Below are 16,630 nucleotides of genomic sequence, written 5' to 3' on the forward strand. Positions count from 1 at the left end.
GGCTTATCTTGTTTTTTTTTCTCATTTTTCCCAACAGTGTTTAGAACTTAATATCATATTTGATGATTGGTTAGCATTTTAATCCATACAGGAGTAGCATAGTGAGTTGAAAGAATACTGATCTCACAGTAAGGAAAACCTTGGTCCAAACTCCTTTTCTGATACATAGATGCTGTGTGACTGAATAAATCATTTAAATTCTCAGTTCTGGGACAACTGTATGTCTAATATTATAATTTGCAGAGAACTGGTTAATAATAATAATAAAAGCTATCACTGATATCGTACTTTTATAAATTAACTTGATCACAGTGCAACAGGTATGGCTTAACCAGGGCAAAGTAGGGTGGAATTATTATCACCCGCATCCTGGAAACTATACTTCCCAATGCAAACTTGATTAGCATAATCATTTTGCCTATTATGCCACATTGTTTGCTTATATTGCATCTACCTAAATGCCCATTTTAATACAAACTATTATCTTACCATGTCTCTTTCATCTTGTACTTATTCAATTTTTTATGTGAAGTAGAGACATTTTTGGTATTCAATCCATCATTCTGGCCTGCCAAGATCTTTTTGGGTTTGGACTCTGGTGTCCAACATGATCACTATTCCTCCCATGTGGCAAAGTTCAATGGTAGCAGTAACATCAGTCATGTCCAATTAGGAGCTAGCTCTGAGGAGTCACCTCCTTGACTCAGCCCAACAATGAAATGAACCAGCAATCTAAATACTACGTCCAGTAAGCTGGAGTATGACAGATCTGTTGGCTATGCCAAACCAAGAAATGAACTGGGTGGGAGGTAGCAGGGAAGTGGAGGGTGGGTAATTTGTAGCAATCACTTTAAGTCAAGAAAACAAGCATTTATTAAGGTCCTTCTATGTGCCAGCCACCGTGCAAAGTGCCGAGGATACAAAGGAAGGTAAAATACATTGCCTGTTTTCAAAGACCTCATAGTCTAACGGGAGGAAGTAATATGTAAACAATGATGCAGAAAGAAATTATATACAAGGTAAAGTGGAGACTTTCTCAGAGGGAAGGCACTAAGATTAGGGAAGACGAGGAAGGCTTATTCACTCTAAAGACCGAGGCAGTGGAAGAGAGAGGGCCAGCAATTTGGGATGCTGCTGTATGTAAGTCCTTGCTATGCCTCATCGGTAAATATCCCTTTATAAAAGTTAATTAACGACAATTGGTTAAGTGATCTTGAGGAGATATTCACTGTCAATTGATATTGAAGGAAACATACCAGATGGAAACTTATGAGAAACAGTACTCAAAATTCCCCTAAAGCCCTGAGAGGAGAAGTAGTGGTGGTGATTGTGTTGTTCAGTCTTTTTCAGTCCTGTCCAACTCTTCATGACCTCATTTGGGGTTTTCTTAGCAAAGATACTGGGGTGGTTTGCCATTTCCTTCTCCAGCTCATTTTATAGATGAGGAAACTGAGGTAAACAGACTTAAGTGACTTGCCCAGAGTCATACAGCCTGTAAGTGTCTGAGGCCAGATTTGAACTCAGGAAGATGAGTCTCCTTTACTCCCATACTATCTACTGTGCCATCTAGTTGTCCAGAGGTGATGAGGAAGATCAATCTTCCAGTGAGAGTGGGGGTTGGGAAAATGAGCCTAGAGCCTATGTGCCACTTTTATGATACAGAATAGACTAATTGAGGGGGAGAATGTATACTGAAAGAACTAAGGGAAAAATTATGGGATGCTAGAAAATGAGAAAGGTCTAGTTGAAATGGGAGCAGAATTAAATCTATGGAAGTTGATGGAAGGAGGGAGGGAAGAGAAGGGAAGGAAGGAGACCGAGACAGAGACAGAAAGAGAAAGAAGGAAAGAGAATGAAAGAGAGTTAAAGATATGAGAGTTTTACTTTTTAAAAAAATTATTGGAGCAGCTAGGTGGCATAATATCAGTGCATAGAGCACCAGCCCTGGAGTCAGGAGGACCTGATTTCAAATTTGAGCTCAGATACTTACTAGTTGTGTGATCCTGGGCAAGTCACTTAACCCCTATTGCTTCAAAGAAATTATTATTATGTTTTCTATTCTAGGAATGCAATGAAGCCAACCACATGGCATAATGGGTTCAAGCTCCCAGTTTCTGTAGCAGAAAGACTGGCTCTCTATCCACTGTTCCATTTTGTCTCTCTGAAGGAGACAATAGAAATAAAATAAAAGTTAAGTAATTCAGCCCACTCTCTATCCCCTGTAATCTCCAGTACTTGGAATGGTTCTGTCAGTCAGTTAATAAGCACTTATTAAGTACCTACTATGTGCTAAGCATTGAGGGTTAAAAAAAAAAACCAAGGGCAAATGACAGTCTCTGGGCTAAAGCTCCAATCTAAAGGGGGAGATGATAAGCAGGAAAATATGTACAAACAAGCTTTATGTAGGATAATAAATAAATAAGAGAGAAGTCACTAGAATTGAGAGGTTGGGAAAGGCTTTCTATATAAGAAGGGATTTAAGTTGAGAGTTGAAGGAAGCCAGGGAGGCCAGTAGTTGGAGCAGAAGAAAGAGAGGGTTCTAGGCATGGGGGACGAGTAGAGAAAATGCCCAGAACAAAGAGATGGAGTATCTTGTTTGTGGAACAATCAGGAGGCCAGTGTCACTGATCAAAGAAGAAGGTAAGTAATCAGGGAGCAAAGTATAAGAAGACTGGAAATGTAAGAGGGGGCTAGGTTATGAAGGGCTACGAATGCCAGAGTATTTGTATTTTATCCTGGAGGTAATAGGGAGCCAGTGGAACTTATTGAGTGAGGGGGAGACATGATTGTACCCACACTTTAGGAAATTCTCTTTGATGGCTGAATGGAGGATGGATTGGTGTAGGGAGAGACTTGAGACAGGCAGACTAATCAGTAGACTATTGCAGTTGTCCAGGCGTGAAGTGATGAGAGCCTGCATCAGGGTGGTGCCTGTATGGGAAGAGAGCTGGGGATATTCAAGAGATGTCGCAAAGATAAAATCAAGGCTTTAATCTTCACTTGGACTTGTGATTGCATTGTGAGTGAAAAAACTACTTCTAACAATGCAAGTTAGCATCTTCTCGGGAACTTTTCATCTTTTAGAGATGTCTGAAGCACTGAGGGGTTAAGTGACTTGACCAGGGTGATGCAGCCAGTATGTGTCAGAGGCAGTTCAGAGGGCAATTATGAGTCCAGTCCCTCTCCCTCAAGCACAGTGAATTTTGGACTGGGAAAACTAAAACAAAAAAAAATAATTAGCAAGGAATATAGGCTCCAAATGAATGTGAGGATAGCATATTGCTGCCCTCAATGAGTTCTATTCATCAGACCCAGAAAAAATCACATGGTAGAGCACAGAAATAATTGGCAGATATAATTGCTAAGTCATTAAAGATGATCTTTGAAAGAACACAGAAAATCAGAAAGATGGCAGGACTAAAGAATGACATGTTCAAATTTTCAAAAAAAAAAAAAGGGAAGGAATCGAGAGATAATAGGCTAATTAAGTGAGCTTGACTAATATTCCTGGCAAAATTCTAGAATACGCTATTAGGGTATGGTGTGTGAGCATTTAGAAAAGGGAGCAGTGATCACTGAAAATCAGCATGATTTTGTCAAGAACAGGTCATTCCAAGTTAACTTAATTTTCTTTTGAAGCAGAATTTCTATAGCCACATTTTATTTAGATTCAGCAAAACATTTGACGAAGAGTCAAGTAACTCTTTCAGTCCAGATAGAGAAACATGGGCTATATGACAGCATTCTTAGGTGATATGTAACTTGTTGAATGTTGGTAACCAAAGAGTATTAATTAATGTGCTGATATTGGCTTGTAGGAGGTCTCAAGTGTAGTGCCTTAGGGATCTTTCTCTGGAGCTGCATTATTAATGATCCGGATGAAGGCATACATTGCATACATGTCAAGCCTATGAATGACAAGAATCTGGGCAGAATAACAATCATGTTGGGCACCAGAATGCAGGGACCAAAAAGATTTTGGCAGGCTAGAATGATGAATTGAATCTAATAACATGAAATTTAATTGGGATAGAAAAAAAGTCTGTACTTGGCACAAAAATTTAATAAGTACAGGATGAAAAAGACATGGTGAGACAATAGTATGTATAAAAATGGGAGTTTTAGGAGACTCAATATAAGTAAACAATGTGACATAGCAGGCAAAATGATTATAGTAATAAATTTTGCTTTGGGAAAAATATTGTCCGGAAGGAGGGAGACTATAATTCCATGATACCGTGCCTTTGTTAAGTCCTATTTGGTATACTATGTTCAAGTCAGTTCAACTCAATGAGCATTATTAAGCTCTCACTATCTGTAAAATGAGAGACAATGTGGTGCATTACTACTAGGATCCAACATTTGTGTATTTATTGCTTGGAGCTTTTCAAAGTCCTTATAGTAGCATCACTTGGCTAATTGACTGAATGCTCTAATGTGTCCAATATGCATTGTTCATCCATTTTTTAAAGTGGGAATTACCTAAAACAGGTCGGCTTCTCCTGGGAATAAAGGCCCATCTTTTCAACATCAATATCCCTCTAGTGATTCCATATGGCGACAAGTTATGATCTCCAAAGAATTAAAATTCAGGGTTTGTCCAAAGAATAGTGGAGAGATTCATGGTAGATGGGAGTTGTCCAGTTGTTTTTCAGTAATGTCTGACTCTTCATGACTTCATTTGAGGTTTTCTTGGCAAAGATACTAGAATGGTTCACTTTACAGATGAGGAAACTGAGGCGAGCAGGGTTACGTGATTTGGCCAGGGTCACATAGCTATAAGTAGCTGAGGTCAGATTTGCCCTCAGGAAGATGAGTCTTCCTGACTTCAGGCCTGGCACCCTATCTACTACACCACCTAGCTGCCCTGGTGGGTAGGAATAGACTGTAATACGTGATAAGGAAGAATTATGGAAAACAAGCATTTAAGATATAAGACGAGAAAAAGAGGCTAATCTTAAATCAAGATTCAAGGATAACTGATGGAAAGGCTGTGAGATACATTGATACCTGCATAGTATAAAGAGATATTGTAATAACAATAATAGTAATAATAACTAATGTTTATCTAGTGCCCACTATGTGCTAGGCACATGCTAAGAGCTTTACGGATATCTCATTTGATCTTCATGACAACTCTGGGAGGTAGGTACTATTATTATCCCTATTTGGCAGCTGAGCAAACTGAGACAGATATAGATTAAGTGACCTGCTGAAGGACACATAGCTAGTAAATTTCTGAGGCTGGATTACGAACTCAGGTCTTCACGACTCCAGGCCCAATGCTATATCCACTGTGCCATGTAGATGCCTTAATATGGAGGTATGGAGGAAGACCCCCAGCCTACTGGGTAGAACTCAATGTATACTAGCTCACAGATGAAAATTGCACAGAATGAGAAAACCTGGATGCATCGCAATCTATATCTTTGTATCTGTTGCTCATTTAGATGAGATCGTGTATTCAAGTAATTAGATTTTTGCATTACTGTGGATTTCTTTGAGAAGGCTTAATAGTGTTCTAGGGCTCAGTGCAATTATTCTGACATCGTCTGTGAAATGGGACATTTTTGAAGAGAAAGCCATCATTGATAGGAAATCCTCCTTTCATTTGAATCAAAGGAAGGTCATATTTCAAGGCACTGAACTCCAAAAGACATCTCTCAGCTGATTTGGCACCTTGATGTCTGTACATATTGGATTTTTGAGTAAAGAATGTCCCTTGTTGCTTCTATGATGGAACTTAATATAATTTTGATACATTTATGAGTAACATCTCATATAAGGAGTGCCATCCAGGCTGCATTTTTCTCTATCAAGGTTAATCTTTTCAGAAAATCAACTAATAACAAACATAATAGGAGCTTATATTCCTAACACCTTTCATTTAGTTGTATAACTGTGTCCTAGAAAATTGCCTGCAAAAGCCAGCCTGCTTACTTTTTAAAGTTTTCACCAAGGATACCTTGATTTTTCATAAAATGTCTTCATCAATGACCCTCTCGATAGGTGCCTAGCTGCTAGCACTTTCTTACCTGGGTGCTTGGCTCCTCAACGATAAAAATACCCTGGGATCATATAGTACTTCACAATCTACCCAGTACTTTCACATACCTTGTCAGTACATCTGATCCTCACCACAATCCTATGAGGTTGGCAGGACAGGTATTACCTATCCTTTGCAGATGAGGAAACTGAGGCTGAGAGTCACACAGTTGATGTCAGAATTGCACCTAGAATCAGTTCTTAGACTGTCAAGGAAAGCAAATATCAACTGCAACATATTCTCTTTACCGTACATATGAGCTCACTGATTTGCTGCTGGAAAGGAACCAATGACTCCCTGCAAAGTGAACATTCTTCTCTCTTGGAAACTGCTTCAGTGTTCTCTGCTTCCAACATGTATGTGTGAGCAGATGGGGAATTTAGGCATGCGCTAGAAGTTTGGTTTCCTGTTTGCATTCAAGAAAGTGTGGCTTATAGGCATATCCTGTATAACATTTCCCAAATCAATGTTTTGCAATGTTTTTATTGCTATACTGAGGTGGTGCATGGCATATAGCGCTGGGCCTGAAATCAGGCAGAACTGAGTTTAAGTCCCACCTTAAATACTTATTAACTGTGTGATCCTGTGCAAACCATTTAACTTCTATGTGCCTCAGTTTCCTCAACTGTAAAATGAGGAAAACAACAGCATTTACCTCCCTGAGCTGTTACGAGGAAAAAAATAAGAAAATATTTTTAAAGCACTTAGCTCAGAGCCTAGACTATAGTAGGCGATTAGTAAATTTTGATTTCTTTCCTTTGATTAATATATATTGTTTTTTACTTTTAAAATATATTTTTATTGATTTCATTAAATGTTTCCTAATCGCATGTATAATGCTAGTAATCTTTTTTAAAATTTTGAGTTCCAAATTCTCTCCTTCCTCCTTTTCCTCCCCCTCCTTCAGAAGACAATTTGATATTGATTATACGTGTAGTCATTGTGATGTTAATGTGATTAAAGATCTTCCCCCCTCCCCTCCCCATTCAATAGGCCTCAGGTGGAGCTAGTTAAGAGAAGCTTGGTGGAGTCAGTTAAGGGAAACTCTATTAGTAGAGGCTTGATTGTAGGCAGGCTTACACCCTTTACTTACTAGGTGTGAAGTCCCAAGCCCACACCCTTTCACTAATTAGATCATGAGAGGCATGAAGCCCTCAGGCCCTAAGAGAGTATACACACACACACACACACACACACACACACACACACATATACATATATGTATGTATGTATGTATGTATATGTATATGTATGTGTATATATATGTATATATAATATATTTATATATAAATATATATACATCCAGAAGATAGCCATTGAGAATTCAGAAGTCGGGAGAGGACCCAGAATTCAGAATTCAGCCCAAGGAGAAGGAGTAAGAACTCTAAGTCAACAGACCTGCAGAGAGAGTGCAGAGCAGAGAGTGGAAACCAGGTAGCTGCAGAGACCAGAGAACTGAGAGGGGAAGAGAACGCAGGCAAACAGACAGTCAGGATTCATGAATCTTTAAGGGGAGGCCCCAGCAAGGTGGAAGGTTATAGGATAACTTGGGATACTGCTGTGATATTATGCTTTAAGTTCTTTGCTATTATGATGAGGTGGACTTACTAGTTTTGGAATGCAATTACTGCTATGTCAAACTGGGGTTATTGGTTCTTGGACTTGATCCTTTGGTGTCTGAATAAATGTTATTTCTTCTGCCTTTTATACAGAGTCTCATACTTTGTAATTCTCAACTATACAGGCATAATCACAAACATAATAGATGTTGTATCTATTGCCTTAATGATGCAGTCATGCAAAATATGTTTCTATATTAGCCGTGTTGCAAAAGAAAACAGACCCCCCCAAAATGAAGAAAAATAAATAAAGTTTAAAAAAAGGTACACTTTAATCTACATTAAGAGTTTAGCAGTTCTCTCTCTGGAGGTGGATAGCATTTCAAAAATTTATTTTATTTTTAATTTGTGGAATAAAACAAGCACTTCCATAACATAATATAATTTAAAAAGATGATTGCACATAATTTTAAGCCAAGCCCACAGTAGCATCATTTGGTTGATTGCTTTAGATATAAATCAGGTAGTTGTTGATAATTCAAGGGAATGCTTGAGCCCCTATAGAGTTAATGCTCACTGAGTATCAAATTGTGATTTTCATATTGCTTACAATAGTCATGTAAATATTTCTCCTAAGGGATCAAGTGCCACCCCCTCCATATGATTTTTTGGCCAAATGTCATGTTTTGTTTTGTTTTGTTTAATAATAAAAGAAAACTTTTCATTAACCATATACTTCATTAATTAATTAATTTTTATATTCATTCATTCAACAAACATCAAGAAAGTGCCCAAGATGGTCTGGAAGTTGCTTCGTGTATCCTACTACTGGGTTCAATTTAATCATACCATACTATATGCTATACTTATAATCGTCAATAATAGTAGCTATCATGCTCTCAATATTTTCTAATAATAAAGAGTTCACTTTTATATAGTGCTTTAAAGCTTATAAGGCCATTTCCTGTGATGTCACTAGTGCAAGTATATCTTAATTTTTCAGGTGGGGAAACTGAGATTCAGAAAAGTTACATGGCCAGCCCATGTCACATAACAAGGAAGTAGAAGGACCAGAATTTAAACCAGGTCTTCTGATTCTAAGGTTGGAGCTCTTTTAATTATCCTGTTAACTAGGGAACGAAATTTAATAACTTTCTTTGGACTTTCTACCAAGAAATTTTTCTTGGTGGCAGATGTTGATGGAGTAGGAGTTTATCATATATTTTGTGTTCTTTTATAGGGATGGGGCTATACAGATATAGTTCATACTAAGGAAATTTCCTACTTTTGTTTTTCTATTTTATATATGACTTCATAGTGGTGGGGTTTTATATATTTATATATATAATATATATACACATATTTATGTATAATTTTATATACATATATAATTATATATAAATATTGGCATAGTTTTATATATATACTATATAGGTATGATTATATATAATTTATACATATTTATGATAAATTTATATACATATAAATTATACATAATATATTGGCATAGTTATATATAAAAATGTTTGGGTTTATATATAATTTACATATCATATATAATTATATATGACATACTGGCATACTTTTATATATACTATATATAGATGTGGTTACACACAAACACAAATATATATTTATATGTTTGTGTGCATATATTTATACATACATATGGGTGTGTATATATATAATATATATATATACACACAAATGTAATGATGTGGTGTGTGTGTGTATATGTGTATGCATACATATACATACACACACACACACATATATACACATATACGACTACCATTATGGAATCAGATATTTTTATATAGAAAAGTAAAAGTAGGACGTATATACACATATGTAATTTGTTGTTGTTGTTTAGTTGTGTCTGACTTTTTATGACCCCATTTGGGGTTTTCTTGGTGGAGATACTAGAGTGGTTTGCCATTTCCTTCTCCAGATCATTTTACAGATGAGGAACTGAGGTAAGTCTGGTTAAGTGACTTGCCTAGAGTCACACAACTAGTAAGTATCTGAGGCCGGATTTAAACTCAGGTCTTCTTGACTCCAGGCCTGCTCTATCTACCTAGTTTCCCCTATACATACATATATGTGTATATACGATAGAGATAGATAGTTAATGATGATGATGATGATTTCAATGATTCCATTTTTATTATTAATACTCTCAGAGGTTCAAATTCTATGATGGAGGGCAGGGCAAGGATTCTGTCTTCATCACTATATTTAGTTTTAGAGAAATATATCTCATCTATAGGAGATAAAGCATGTATTTCAGATGGTCCAATGACACAATCAAAGTACTTATATATAAAATTGAACATGTGAAGTGCCTAACCCAATTATTATTATTTTATCCATCTCAATTCTGCCATTATACTGGTTCTGTGATTTTTGGCAGTCTGCCTAACCTCTTTTTGCCTCAATTTCCTTGTCTGTAAGATGAAGATAATACTGCACTGCCTGTCTCACAGAATTATTATGAATATCAAATGATATAGGGTACATAAAATTTTACGTAATTCAAAGCACTATATAATATCATCTATTATATTATATATTCACTGACTCTACTTACTCTCTTTTCACTTATTCTTTGATCCTTCATAATTGTTTCAACAATCCGGCTAGCAGCTGCTGTGGGGGTGTAAAACTTAACAACCAGCTCATAGAACACTTCAAGTCCAGGTCCTTTTGATCTGCTTTACTAAGGAAAGCAACATTAAGGGGTTAACAATCTTACTTTAATCCAGCGTACAAATATCATTCACTTTGTTCAGGGGAAAAAGCCAGCACCCTGAACTTCAGAGAAAATACAAACAAATTACAAACATACATTTATAAACAGACCAAATTCAAGTCATAGTTACCAACATCTGAGTTCAGCCGGGAGCTGCACAATGGCTGGCTCAGAGTGACGCGTCACTACTGCTGCAGATCAGAGCTCCAAAAAAAGAAAGCCCACCCATGGTTTTATATATCTTGTTCAGGGTCAAAGGTGAGTCACACATGCGACTCACCCACATGACCTAAAATCGTCACAAAAATGAGACTTAAACCCATGTGGTCTAAAAGCCTCTGATATCACAAACATGTCACTCAAAACCATGTAAACTAGGCTTTCCCTTGAGGCAAGGAGGCCATCAAAGACTCCTAATTTAATCAAGGAAACAAAGGCCGAACTCTTCAAGGGCACTTGGTTGAATAGGTGCTAAAAGCTCAGGTTGATTCCCAATACAGTAATTTGCCTTCTTACCTCATCACTTTACTGAAGGTGCTTTCTCTAAAATTACCACTGATCCCTTAATTGACAAATCTGATGGTGGCTCTCTCTTTTTTTCATTCCTCATCCTCCTTAACCTCTCTGTAGAATTTGGCACTGTTGACCACTCTCTTCCTTTTTTCCTTCGACTGAAGTCTTCTTTGCTGGTTCATTATACAGAAGATCACGTTACCTGCGTGTGGGTACATGTGTTACCCGGTGCTCTGCTGCAAGCCCCTTATTCTCTCTCTCTTTTTCTCTATCTGTCTCTGTCTGTCTATCTGTCAGTCTCTCTTTTCTTTTACCTCATCAGCTCCTATGGATTTAAAATTATCTCTATACCAATAACTCCTATATCTTTTTTGGGGGGAGGGGCAGGATAATTGGGGTTAAGTGACTTGCCCAAGGTCACACAGCTAGTACATGTGTCAAGTAACTGAGGCTGGTTTTGAACTCAGGTCCTCCTGACTCCAGGGCTGGTGCTCTACTCACTGCACCACCTAACTGCCCCAACTCCTAGATGTTAATATCCAGTATATCTCTTTCCTGAATTTCAATCCTGTATCAGCCATTGCACATTATACATTTCCAGTTGGATATTCCAGAGACATCTTGACCTCAACATGTACAAAATTCTTTATGTCCCCTCCCCCAAGTCCATGCCTCTTCCAAACTTCCTTATTTCTATTGAAAGCACCGCAAATCTTCCAATATACCAGGTTCATAACCTTGGCATCATTCTAATCCTTTCAGCCTTTCTAACACTATGTATCCCATTAGCTGTCAAATCGTGCTGGTTCTATGTCTGCAACTTCTCCAATATGTGATGGCATTTCTTTATTACCTTAGTCCAGGCCCTCATGAGCTCTCTTTATAACCACTTTGGTCTCCCTGACTCAAAATCTTTCTCCTCTTCAGTCTATCCAAAACACTGATGCCATCCAAAACACTGATTTCCTTAAGGACAGATCTGACCATGTGGTTTCCCTACTCAATGAACATCAGGACTCTTCCTATTACTTCTAGAATCAAATACAAACTGCTCTGTTTATCTTTTAAAGTCTATCATACCCTTAGCCTAACCTATTTTCCAGCCTCATTGCACTTTACCCACACCTCCAACACTGTAGTACAGCCCAACTGGCCTTGCCTCGGTTTCCCACCTGGTGGCTCTCTGTACTTTTATACTCATTACCCTTCATACTTTGAATAGACTGTAACAACAATGTTGCTAGCAGCTGCTGTGGGGGTGTAAGACCAATACACCAGCACACAGGCAGGCTGCTAGCACAGGTTCTTTGATCTGCTTTTCTAAAGAAAGCAACTTTAAGGGGTTTACAATCTCACTTTAATTAAACATACATATATCATTCCTTAATTCAGAGAAAAAAGTCAGCACCCTGAGCTTCAGAGAAAACACAAACAGAAATTACAAGCAGAAATTATATAAACAGAGTAAATAAACACAAATCAACAGACAGGGCTTCTAACTGTCTGACCAAGACATTACATACATAGTTACCAGAGAAATAAACATAAACATCTGGGCTTTTCAAAGCCAGGAGGGGAGAGGGGCTCCTTGATGGCTACCCAGAGTCTCATCTGGCCAGATCACGTGAACACTCTTCCAATGAGTGAGTCCTTAAAGCAAAACCTCTCCTCTAGCAGTTCTGAGAGTTCTAGCTTAATGGCTACTCTGAGAGTATATGTACCCTTCTTAGGGCCCCAGGGCTTCATACCTCATGAAGCCTTTATATCTCTCATGACCTAATTAGCAAAAGGGTATGGGCCTTCCTACAAACAAAGGCAAGGCTCAATCAAAGGCATTTGATTGCCTTAGTGCTGAGAAACACTCCAAAAAAAAAACCAGTGAAAAGTCCTACTTTCCTTGCTCTTACATACACTCCCTCCTCACCTCTGCTTATTTATAGTTTTCATTTAAGATGTAGCTCAAGAACTACCTTCTGCATGAAACATTTGCTGATCACCTCCACCTATTAGTGTCTTCCCTTTCAAAATACCTTTTGTTTAACTCTTTTATTTGTATTTATTCTCTTCATATTTATGCTATCAATGTCTTTCCTTCACCTGTTGGAATATAAACTGTTTTCAAGTATGGATTGTTTCATTAATTTCATTTAATTTCTATCCCACTGACTCTGGGGCCCATCCCCATGATTGGAGAGGGTAGACAGTGAACATCAAAGAGATCCTCCCAGATGGTCCATTGGAAGAAGGTGACCAAGGAAATGATCTCTTCATTTCTTACCCCTTTGCTCTGGAGTGCCCCTGCTAGGTACCCTCTTGACTGTGCTAGGTACCCTCATGCCTCTGTTGGGTACCCTCATGCTCTTCCTGGGTACTCTTCTCCTCTTTTTTGTTGGTTGTCTTCCTCATTAGATTATGAGCTCCCTGGGGGGGCAGGGATTGTCTTTTGCCTTTCTTTATAACCCAGATGTTTAGCTCCAGTCCCTGGCACATAGTAGGTACTTACTAAATTTATTGATGGACTGATTAATGATATCTTTATCTTTAGTCAATAAACAAGTTTTCATTAAGCAACAATAAGTGCCAAGTGTTGTGCTAAACACTGGGGATATAATAAAAGGCCAAAAATCATCCCTGCTCTGAAGGAGTTCATAGACTAATGATGGAGACAACATGCAAAGGAGGTATATGTATGCTAAATTAGAAATAAAAACAAAGAATGGCATTAAAATTAAAGGGGGAGGTCAGGAAAGACTCCTTGTAGAAGATGGAATTTTAGCTGGGACTTAAAGGAAGCTAGGAAATCTAGGAGGGACAGATGAGAAGCGAGAACCTTCCAGGCTTGGGAGACAGCCTGTAAAAATGTCCAGAATTGGAAGATAGAGTATCTTGTTCAGGGAACAGCAAGGATGCCTGGGACATTGGATAGCAAAGTGCATGAGGGTAGGTGGCAGGGAGGAGGAGAATAGGGTATAAGAATAGAAAAGTAGGAAGGAACCAAGTTGTGAAGGGCTCTGAATGACTGAAGATGTTCTATTTGATCCTGGTAATAATAGGGAGGGTCAGAGTTTATTGAGTGGGGTAGCAGGGCTGATATGATCAGACTTAAGGAAGCTTAACATTGCTAAAGGAAGATCAATTTGACAGTTGAGTGGAGGGTGGACTGAAGAGTGCAACAACTTGAAGCCAGGAGATTGACCAGAAAGCTCCTGCAGTAGTCCAGGTATAAGATGATGAGAGCCTGTGCCAGGGTGGCACCAGTGTCAGAGGAGAGCAGGAGTATATAGGAGAGATTTTACATAAGTACAAATGGCATGATCATGCCTGGCCATGGTAATTTTTAATATATGTTGTATCATTAGACTAGTCCCATAAGTCACACGTGATAACCCTTCTCATTGCCCTATTGTTATCCTCCATGTAGCTAAGATGATGATTACTCATGTCTAAGCTTCTTGAAGACAGAGACTGATTTTTTGGTTTAGTATAGATCCCCAATGACTAGTGTATTGTCATTGTTCAGTCCTTTTTCAGTCGTGTCCAACTCTTCCTGACCTAAAAGCATGGAACTCTTTTTTGTTTTTTTCCTCTTTTTGTCATTCAGTCATTTCAGTCACGTTTGACTCTTTGTTGTCCCACTTGGTGTTTTCTCGGCAAGGAAAATGGAGTGGTTTGCCATTTCCTTCTCCAGCTCATTTTATAGATAGGGGAACTGAGGCAAACAGGGTTAAGTGACCTGGCCAGGGTCACACAGCTAGTAAGTGTCTGAGGCTGGATTTGAACACAGGAAGACTAATCTTTCTGACACCAGGCCCTGCACTCTATCCATTGCACCACCTAGCTGCCGACTAGTATATTACCTAGCAGATAGCAGGCATAGTAAAAAAATGTGTTGAATTTAATTGAGTGAATTTTATCCCTCAAGAATCTTATCTCTATATTTTACCTTTTCTGTGCTGGGGCTACAGATGAATTTGCTCCAGTTTGGTGGCGAGGGAATCCCTGCTTCTAGACAGGGAGAATTTCCATACTTAACAGGTAAGATCTTAGGGGAAGGGATTAATCATTTACTTAGGGAATGATAATAAACATTTATATAGCTCCTACTTGGTGCTAGGCCCTTTTTTCTTTCAAATATTACCTCCTTTGGTCCTCACAACAATGCTTCGAGGTAGGTAATGTTATTATTCTCATTTTACAGTTGAGGAAATGGAGGCAGACAGGTTAAATGACTTGCCCAGGGTCTCAGAGCTAGTAAGTATCTGAGGCTGGATTTGAACTCATCTTCCTGATTGCTGACCCAATGCTCCATCCTCTATACAGCAGCTGTCTCTCTTAGGATTTTTAAGTTTAAGAGTACCCTAAAGTCATCTAGTTTTAGTTCTAAAGGCTCATTTTACAGATAAGGAAAAAGCAGTCTAGAGAGGTAAAATGATTTATTGAAATCGTGTAAGTATTACATAACAAAGCTGGAATTCAAATGCAGGGCATCTGACTCCAAATCCTACATGGCCCTGATTATATCACCCTGCCTGGGCCTGTAATCTGACTGTACATTTGGTATATTTGATAGAAAATATACAAAGTAGGGGCTAAGTGGTACAATGAGTAGAGCACCAGCCCTGGAATCAGGAGGACCTGAGTTCAAATGTGGCCTCAGATAGCGGACACACCTACTAGCTGTGTGACCTTGGGCAAGTCACTTAACCCCAATTGCCCTGCCTTCCCCCCTCAAAAAAAAAATATACAAAGTAAAACATGGACACTCCATTTGCTGATACTTCTTGTACACCTTTTAGAAGGGGTGCTTCTATTGCCAAATGATTTGCTGCAAACCTACAATGAGCTGTGTGAAGTTTCCAAAGACCCTGCAAGAACTTGGGGCAGGTGGCATGTGTCACTCATGTTCTGTCTCCTTCATCTTGTTTCTCTAAGCAAATCTTGCCTAATTACAGAGAAAGGTTGAGTCCATAGGGACACCGGGAGTAGCAGTGGATATGAATCCATTCTTGGTTTCTTATTGAGGTAGTTCCATATCAGGGGGCTGTCTTTTGCCTTCTCTTTTCTCTGAAACACCCGTATTATGTCCCTCAAACACTGTATTCCTGTGATGGATGACGAGCTTGCAGACTCAAAAGCTAGCACCTGTGTGTTCATAAGCATACTGTAAGGTGGTGGAGTTGCCACTGCTGAGCTAGCTGCAGAGTGTGCCAGATGCCAGCTGGATCCTTCAGGTGGTACTGAAAGCCAAGAGACACAGAAAGGAAGGCCGGGGATGGGAGTGGGGAGACAGAGAGAGAGACAGAGACAGACAGACACAGAGAGACACACACACACAGAGACAGAGACACACATAGAGACAGAGAGACAGAAACAGAGAGATAGAGAGATAGAAAAGGACAGAGAAACAGGTAGACACAGAAAGAGATAGAGAAATACAGAAAGACAGAGACAAAAGAGACAGACACAAAGACACAGACAGCAGGGATGTAGGGATAGAGAAGAGACATAGACAAAAAGAGACATAGAAACACAGACAGATAGAGATAGAAAGACAGAGAGGACAGATCAGCAGAGACAGACACAGATACAGCAGACAGATAGATACAGGGAGAAACCAAGAGAGAAAAGAGAGTTGAAGACAGAGAGACAAAGGCAGAGACACAGAGACAGACACAGAGAAAGAAGACAGACAGGTAGGTACAGAGTGGAAGGAAGAAAAATAGAGAGCCCTGGGCTTGGAATCAGGAAGACTAATCTTCC

Source organism: Trichosurus vulpecula, chromosome 1 (assembly GCF_011100635.1).
Source record: "Trichosurus vulpecula isolate mTriVul1 chromosome 1, mTriVul1.pri, whole genome shotgun sequence".
Taxonomy (NCBI): Eukaryota; Metazoa; Chordata; class Mammalia; order Diprotodontia; family Phalangeridae; genus Trichosurus; species Trichosurus vulpecula.